This window comes from Neopelma chrysocephalum, unplaced genomic scaffold (genome assembly GCF_003984885.1).
Source record: "Neopelma chrysocephalum unplaced genomic scaffold, ASM398488v2 Primary Assembly neopelma1_347, whole genome shotgun sequence".
Classification (NCBI taxonomy): Eukaryota; Metazoa; Chordata; class Aves; order Passeriformes; family Pipridae; genus Neopelma; species Neopelma chrysocephalum.
The window spans coordinates 2402452-2411598 of record NW_020898011.1 but is presented as its reverse complement, the minus strand read 5'-3'; the positions used below and the strand labels follow the sequence as shown (position 1 = coordinate 2411598).

General features: G+C 41.5%; 1 protein-coding gene across 6 annotated transcripts in view; it reads left to right on the top strand.

Moving 5' to 3' along the window:
* The first annotated feature begins 215 nt into the window (after positions 1-215).
* Positions 216-9147, top strand: part of PLEKHA1 (pleckstrin homology domain containing A1) — a 32567-nt gene continuing 23635 nt past the window's right edge. For 5 of the 6 annotated variants that reach the window (XM_027705640.1, XM_027705643.1, XM_027705641.1 and 2 more), the window contains exon 1: positions 417-558. The gene's annotated coding sequence lies outside the window, so the exon portion shown is untranslated. Of the gene's footprint in view, positions 355-416; positions 559-9147 lie in introns of those variants that run through there. The other variant, XM_027705638.1, reaches the window with a different exon arrangement.

Genomic DNA, 9147 nt, shown 5'->3' with positions numbered 1-9147 from the left:
TACTTTATTCCCAATATCCAACAATCCCTTCCCCGCCGGGGCCTCCCCATTAAACACAACACTAATATCAAAGCAACCGGACTACAACTCCCACCATGCCCCGCGCGCGGTGCCGCGCCCCCGGCACCGCACTACATGTCCCAGCAGGCTGCGGGGGGCGGCGGCGCATGCGCAGGGAGGTTCTCCCGGCGGGGTGGCGGGAGGGGCCCGATCCCTCGGCGGGACTCGGGAGCGGGGGAGGCTCCGGGCCGGGAGTGGGCCCGGCAGCGCCCGGCTCTGCTCTGCTCGCGGCTCGGCCACGGCTCTCCCTTCCTCGCGGCTCCTGTCACGGCTCTCCGCACTGCCAGCGCTCCAGTAAGTGCGGCGGCCCCGCCCTGGGTGATGCTGTTCCTCCCGCGCCTGCCCGGTGTGTGACCGCGCAGAGCTCTGTCCCGCTCCCGCCGCGCCGCTCCCTCCTCTTCCCTTCCCGTTTTCCCGGGAAGCCGCCGCCGGGCGCGGGCGGCTCCGTGCGTGTGTCAGCCGTGGGATCGCCCCGGTGGCGCTGTCACGGCCCCAGAGGTAAGGGCGGGGGTGGGCGAGGGGTCGGTCCCCTCGCAGCCCGGGGTGGTGAAGGGGCGATGTTATCCGGGCAGACCCTGCGGGGGTGGTGCGGGCTCGGCTCTGCGATCCCAATCCCAAGCCGCAGCTCCAAGGAGGAGAGCAGCGTGGCTGGGACAGCCGGCGTGTGGTGGCGGGTTTGTTTTTAGTCTTTGGAAAGGCCCGTGTTGGGAAGCTGTTGCCTGTGTTCCAGGTTAGCTGTAACCCGGGCTGGTTATTTACTGAGCCAGAGCGATTTTGAATGGGTAACTTGACTATAAAATGAGTGTTAAACTGTAACTACTGTTGTTATATCCGCGCTTTTTATCACCTGTAAAATTCCGGATAGGCGTTTGACGTGCTGCTGGCTTAATACAGGCTTAAATACTGCGTGTGCTGTGCAGTTCCCTTAGGAAGGAGTCAGGCATGACCTTCGTAAAAGGCATTATGTTGTTGCATAAAATGTTTGCAAAGTAACATCAAGAGGACAGCAATTTCACTTTGGGGAACAGGCTGCTGTTTTGGGGTCTTTTTTAAAAAAAAAATCTAATTTTCACTAATCAATGCACTGTGTTTATAATCAAGCAGAATGAACAGTCTTCAGGAGGGGAAGCGGTTATTAATTTGTTAGGCTGAGCATGTGAATTAGACCTGAGCAAAAGGGGGTTACTTATCTGAGTAAAGTTGAGTGGTAGAATTCCTTTTTAAATTTTTTTTAGGCTCTCAAGAGCTAGATCTCCCCATGCTTCACCTTCTTACCAAAGCACAGCACTTTTAAAGAGACTGCTAGATGTACAGCAAGCTGGACAGCATCAGCTTTTTTGTTGCCTTTTGACAAATTCCTTACCTTACTCACAGAGTCTGTAATGTCTGTAAAGATAAATTTTCTATTCTCTTCCCATTATCCAATCCCACACGTGACACTGGAAGACAGAGCCATATTTGATCCTGCAGTTTGGGCCTGTGGGGTGTGAGGAATGGCTTCTTGCTCCTGAATGCATCAGGGCTTGTTGGGTTTTGCATTTTTTTCTTAGATTTGTCCACTTCCTTTTTTATATTTGGGCTGTATTCCTTCTAAAGCAGCACAGACACAGTCTTTACTGAGCTGGAATTGTACCTGGTAACTTTGGTTACTCTATGATGAGTTATTCTGTCTTACTGAGTTTACTCTGCTGCACTTTTAAGGATGGTTTGTTTTTTTTACTTTTGATTTGAAAATAGTTATGAAGTGTGATAAATTCATGTCAGTTTATTTCACAGCTGAGTTACAACTTCAAAGCAAATTCAGTAGTCCTCAAGAAGGTCTCTACATCCAGTTTTGTACAGGAAGACTTTAAGTTTTATCACTTGTTCTCATGAGGCTCCGCACTTGATAAATTCACAGAGCACTCACTGCATTCTAGGGACTCTTAGCAGAGAGTTTGGAACAGTGAACATATATTTTAGGTCCATTCAGTTTTGTTTCCTACTCTTGGTTATTTTCAGTTGAGGGAGTCACACAAGTAACAATACATAAAACTGTCAGGTTTGTAAAGCAAAGAAGTGTAGAAGTGCTACTTTCCTGTTTGTCACGTGAGTAAGTGTTAAAAGTGGGCTGGAATCTCTCATGGGAGAGAGAGATGCTGAGCCTGGTTGGTATTTGGAGTAAAACCTTTTAATTCAGGGATAGGTAAGCACTGATGCAGAAAGTGATAATTCAAGAAATAATACATGGGGAGTTTATGTATCCTGGATATCACTGAATGCTGGACTACTGGAGTCAGCTTTGCATAAAAAATGAAACTTTGTGTGACTCTCTTATGTTCTGTTTGCAGTCATTAAACATTGTGATTTGATTTTGTGACTGTAGAAAATTTAATTTCGAGTTCGTCAGTTCTAACAATAAAATCTATTTTCTTAAACTGTTTCAGTGCTTTATAACTACACTTGGCCTCGTGTTCCACTGTGTAGCTCTGCATTTTAAGGGTGAAGTTAAAGAACAACATGCCCACTGGGTCACTGACAGGTATATTGCAGTGTTTAAATATTTTAGAGGAGGAGATGCTTTCATATAAATTAGAGAATAGGCAAAGAAGAACCAGTGTGTGAAGAAAATAGGCAGCATCTTATTGCTTTTCCTCCTCCTCTCCCCCTGTATTTATTTTTCCTCAGCAGTAGTAACTGAGTGACAGAAGACAGACACACACATGGGGAATAAGGAAGGCACGTAGATGAGGAAGAGACCTGACTGCAGGAAAAGGCCTTGTTTTTTCCAGGTAGCTGTGGCTTATTTCCCAAGGCAAGGGAGCTGTGTGAGCTCAAAGAAAGGCTCCTGTATGTCAGAGCGTTGGTGCAGAGGAGAGGAAGTGCAAAAGTCAGTTTTTATTGACTGTAACAGATTAGAAAGAACTTTAGGACATTACTGAAATGTGAACAGATCTCTGCTTGTAACGCAGCCTCCAGTGCAGTGTTGGATGTAGCCCAGACTGCCAGGCCTGCACAATTCTTAATCTATTTTAGTAGATTTAGAATTCCGTCGGTGTCTTTATTACTGACTGTTCCTGGTTATTTAAGCTGACAGTTATCAGAGTAAATGCAGTTCCTTCAGAGAGCAGCAAACCAGCAGCGTTGGCAAGTGAGTGCATGTTCTAATGAGAAGTTCCCTCGCATGCTCTGGTGTGCACTGGGATGTGTCCAGCTGTGCATCAGTGTTTAGACAAACAATAACTTGTGATACCAGAGGATGTATCTTTCTTGCAGGGTGGTTTTTGGCAGGTTGGTTTTTTTTTTTTTTTTTTTTTTTTTTTACTGATAATTATGACAATAGAAATATTCTTAGAAAATACTTACTGAGGTTTGGAGCCAAGTGAACCTTTGTACAGTTGTAATATTGCATGAAAGATGAAAGTTCAGGATATTAGCTTACTTCAGTGCCAAAATAGGGGAATTTAGGTAGCTGGCTTTAGCATGAAACATTTTTACAAAGTGTAGCAAGTGCTTAAGAAGTCACCAGGAAACAAATTATATAAGAAACAGAACAGTCAGTACATGTATTCTTTTGGTTTTGGGCCTAAATGCAATAAGACATGGCTAGAAGCATTGCTATCAATGATTTATAAAATTATATAAGAAACCTAAATGTCAAAATTCTAGTGAGCTTATCTGACATTTAAAAATAACGTAACTGCTTTAGAAAAATTTCCTGCTGAAGGGGTCAGAGTAGTGAGAATGGTTTGAGTTCAGGTTTTGAAGTTACTCTTTAATGCAGAGAATGACTGAAATGAATTGGAATGGGAGATATGGCAGAGCTGTTTCAAAATTTTTTCTCCTCTTGCACTGATCTCTCAAATTAGGGCTTTGAAAATATATGGGTCTAAGGTCATCTTGCCACATGCTGTCCCCTAACTGTGAGAAATATTTAGATACGTGTTCATATATGGTTGAATTCTATAAATAACACTTTCCTCTCAGTGCTAGGTAAAGCAGCAGGGTTTTGTTGCTGTTGAGGAAGGAAGCTGGTTCATTGTCTCAGCACTAAGCAGCATTTTCTCCCTCCAGGGACTTGCAGAAGCATCTAGAATGTGTAGGTGTTTCTTTAATCTTGGAGAAGGAACTTATTAAGCTTTCTGGTGCAGAACTATATGAGCCACTTACTTTTAACAGATGTTATCTGCTCAAGGAGGGAGTTGCAGGTCTGGTAGACATTTGTGGCATTCAACAGTTTAAACAGTTTTCAGGTTTGAACATATGCCTTTGCCTTAAAATCTGAATAGTTTCAGGTATTTTATGTAGAAGAAAGGTGGTTCAATGTTGAGGTTGCTGCTCTGGGACTTGGGAAACAGGTTCAGCTCACTGTGTTGCCAAAAAGCTTCCTGTGTGGCCTGGGACAAGCTGCTGCTCTGTCCCTCTGTTCTCATACTGAGACTGCAGAGCAGCAGCAGCTCTGCTTTGTGGGAGCATTGTAAGGGTCTGTCGGGTTTGATGTGTCCAGTGTGCTAGTCCAGGTGTGATAATAAAGCTCCATTGTGCTGGGAGGGAGAGGCTGGAGAAACTGCCCAAGGTAAAAGCCGGGGATAAGCTCCAGGCAGGAGGAGTCAAACCAGAAAAAGAAGTGGGGGTAAAAAAAAGTTTTGATTGAAAATATCTCGGGTCACTTAAAGACAGAGAAAACAAGTCCTTGAACCTTTAAGGAGCACTGCATTGCTTTGCTTGTTTAACAAAATTTTAAAACAATGCTTAAAATACCCGAGCAAACATGCAAATCTTTTCTGTTATGGCTCTGCCACACAGGGAATGGTAGAAAAGCTCTCTCTGTTCCTTTGTTGGCTGTTCTCTTCTTTGGAAGATGGTTTTAATTCTAGCTAACCATTGCATCCAAATGTTATGGGTATCAGTTTTGTTCCTTTGTTCCGCTGGCACGATAGGCAGAATGTCTTAAATTAGGTCTGATTTATTGACTTTTTGTGTGAAAGAGGCTGAGAAAAAAATAACTTCTATATCTCCCCACTGCCCCAGGGGGGAAAAGAATTTGCAGCCACCTCTAGAGAGCAGTGTATTTAGTAACATAGAGCTAAAAGTATTTTGGATCTAAAACCCTTCTGGTGGACATAGGCCCTTGTCGTTGCTATAAATTGAAAATGTAGACTAGACAACAATTATCAAGCTATACAAACGTGTTTTCATTGTTGAGAGTCAACACTCCCAGGAACAGTCTGAATACTGACAGATAGGTGATAAATTCGTTCATTTAATATGTAATTGGTTTGATGTGTATGCTCTCCTTGGGTGCTTTGGAACCCACCACATTTACATGCCAGGTCCAAGAAAATGTGTTTGAACTTGTTCAGACTAGTGACTTAATTAAGTGTTCTTCTGTTAAGCGCTAGAACAGTTACATGCCAGGTTTATTGTAACAGTGAACAGTCCTCTTAAAGCTGCACTTCAAAAGATGTTGTTAAATATATTGGTTAACTCTTTAGGGAGGCCTAAAATGACAAATGCAAACTTAGGCTGCACTAAAAATTTGTTTGACAAGTTATTTCCGTGTCTAGTAGACTCTGTGCCTGTGTGTGCACTTAGTGCTGCTTAAGGGATGTTCTTGATTCAGAAGTGTTTTTGCTTATTCAGGGCTTCTGGCTTTGGTTATATTGGTTTTTTTTTTCTCATTAAGCTTTTTCTTTTTATTTTTTCTTCCTTAAATCAAGTTCACTGCAGGTCCTGTAATTTATTTGTTCTGTCTTGCTAATTTGTGCAGTGCCCTGTTTTTTGGGTGGAGGAGGATGATTTCTTCAGAAGGCTCCTTTGCTCCATTCTTGGGGGAAGGCAGCAGGACAGTGTGTTGAAAAGCAGCCTGTTGCACGTTCATGGTACATCCAGGATTTCCAGGCACGTTGTTGCACATCCACAGGACTTGTGATTCCTCTGGAGTGTTTCCATCTCGCTGTGTGTAGGTCAGACAGGAGCCTGGTGACTTCCTGGTGCTGTTGGGATTACTGTGTAGGTGGAATGGTGTTTTTCTCCATATGCACTGTTTACTTGGGGTTTGGGAAACACCTTTGTCAATGCAGAGCAACAGCTGAGCAGTGACTGGTTTTTGTGTCACCCCACAAACAAGAAGAAAGGTGAGGAGGAAGGTCAGCAACCAGACATGGGCTGTACTTGAGGTGAGGACAATTCCTTGGATTCGTGGCTTGCTTCCAAGGATGAAGGCTGCTGGAGATTAATTCTGTGAGAGCTTACAGTGAATGATGTGCTTCAAGTCAAGTGCTTGTGTTCTGGCACTGTGCTACAAAACCTGTCACTGCAGATAAGCTTTCACTTGAGGGGTTTCTTTCTGTGTCAGGTGAGACTTTTATTAAATATGCCAGCGTGGGATTTAATGTTCTTGATTTAAGATGTATAAAAGAAAGGAGGGGGGAGGCAATGTCCCCAATATCTTGTCATTTGATGGGAGCTTAATTTTCCCCTCCCACTGTGGTAAACAGGAGCTGACATGTGTTCTGTAAATGCATATTGGTTCTCTTACATGAGACAGACAAAGCCTTGTTCTCCCTAAAGAGCTTTCACTACACTTGCACTTACTGAAGAGCTCTGAGATTAGTCCTAATCTCTGTGAATCCTTGTGTATATAATTGATAAGTGAGCTGGATTCTGGAGGAGATATCTGGTCTTTGCAGTGGAGGGAATTTTGGCCCACATAGTGACATGCAATGAACCAAACATGGTCTGTACTGAAAAGTCCCATGGTATTAAAGTAACAGGTAGAATTTTTAACAGCAGTAATTTTTCCTTCACAAAGTTTTAATGTAGAGGAACTGTGGCCTTTTTAAAAATTATTCTGCATTGAATTTGCTAAATTAGATCTATAAAATCAAATTTGATAATCAGTTACTTGCTTTGAGTGCTTTGGTTTCCATTAAATCCTTTTACATCTTTCAAAAGGGCCAAACCACATATTCATCTGATAATCTTCTATTCATTATTTGATACTTTAAATTAACTGAAAATTCAGTTATTTACAGCCCTTGTTAGACTCCAGTTTGGTTACACTTGTTAAAGGAATATGCTTCCTTTGAGCTTACTGTAGAGTTGTTAAATGTTGTCCTAGACTTGTGCTTGGAGGGAATAATATGTGAAATGTTGTGCTCCTAGTAGGCAGATGTAATGTGAAGTCACAGTTTGCAGGTATTCAGCTACTCAGAGCTGGCTTCAGTGTGTCTTAAATATGTAGAGTTGAATGGAATGGGTCTGAGTATGATATTCTGGCATTTAAATTTGGAACTTGCCTGGATCTCTATGCAAAAGGTAATCCTTTACTACTGCAATGCTCTTTTAATTTTCCCTCTGGCTTCTACACAGTGTTTTCAGCACAACATTTTGGTGCTACTGGGGCAGATAATTTCTTTTCTTCAAGTAGTACTTTCAAAATTAATTTAACACACTCTTATGTACATGCTGCTATTTCTTTAACAATGCTAAAGTACTCTGAAAACTGAAGAAGATATTTTCAACTCCCTAATTTCCTAACCAGCTGGCCTTTTCATTTCTTGAATACTTCACAGGAAGGAGGTCTGTGTTTGTTTATACTGCTGAGTTTATACCCGGGATTCAGAGTGAAAATCAGCAAGACTGGCTCAAAAATGGCAAACTTCTTTTTTTTAAACAGCCTCACCTTCTTTTTGTATTGAACTTCCTCAAGTCAAACAAGCTTCACCAGGATTTATAGTTTGAGGCAAATGGGAATTTGAAGTAGATGGCAGTGTGTGGAATCCCAGTGCTCAGAGTGGTTGGCCTAAATGAAGCAGTTAATAATTTATTATTGAAATTAAGCAGGTTTTTTTTTTACGAATGGTTAACTAGTAATAATAATAAGTAATCCTAATAAGTAATATGCTTATTCCCTGCTTAATTTCTAATTTGTTGTAGTTGTCACGAATGGAACAATTTCTATAGATGAAGCCTGTAAGCCTTTTCAAGAACAAGGACCTGATTTGTCTGATTTGGAGTTTTGTAGATGGCACTTATTTAAAATTTTGAAAAGGTTTATAATAACATTAAAAATCATTGTAAATAATAACCAACTCTGAACCTGCATTTTTAAGCATTTTAACTAGTCTGTAACTGAAATTAATAAGCATTTAAAAACTTGAGGATTGTGTGAGATAAGTGAAAGTGAATTAGAGTATATATATTTTGTTTTTCTCATATCTCTCTCTGGTTATATCTCATTTTGACTAACTTTGTATTACTTAGACTTAATATGAAGTGATGAAAACTGAACTTCTGACTGTTGTAAAGACTTGGCATTATTGAACATATTCTTTCCCTGTCTCTTAGCTTTGTTATTTTTCTTTACTGCTTTGTAGGCTGGTCATCATAAGTTATTAATGAATAAATTCCAAGAATGTTTTTTTATAATGGCCTCACTGCACAGGGCATTTAGAGGGACAATTAAAATACTTGTTTTAGCTTGGCAAAACCCATTAATAGGCAAGGTGAGGTTTTTTTGGTTGCTGTTTTGGCTGTCTTAAGAGATCAGTGATAGAGAGGAGTTTGCATCCCGTGCAGTGCATGTCCTCCTTTCCTCATATCCCAAAGCCTTTGGTTCCTATTGCAAATACCTTGAAATGGAGGAAAGTAGTTAAATTAAGAATAGTTAAATTAAGAGCATGAAGCATCACTTAGAGAAATTTCTGCAAAAGTTTTTGAGGAAGTACCAGTCTATTCCTTTGTGGAGTTTGTAGATCAGTGCTTGAAATAGGCCAGTGAGTGATGGATTCTGGTAACTTCAGAACATTTTCCTTAGAACTCCAGTCTTCCCCTAAAACATAATGAAATTTTTACCCAGGCAAAAGGAACATTAGATAGTATGGAATAAAATTAAATCATTTGACTGGCTGGGACACTGGGGCAGGCAGGAATGGGTGGCTTACCCTGACTTAACAAGTCTTCCTGGAAAACAGCAGATCCGTGTTTTGAAGGCAGAATCGTGACTGAGTAAGACTGAAGTGCAAGATAAGGCTGCTGGTTTTGTGAGATGATTCATCAGTGCAAAGGATGATTTTTCGATCTTGTGGTCTGTTTGGGAGTTGG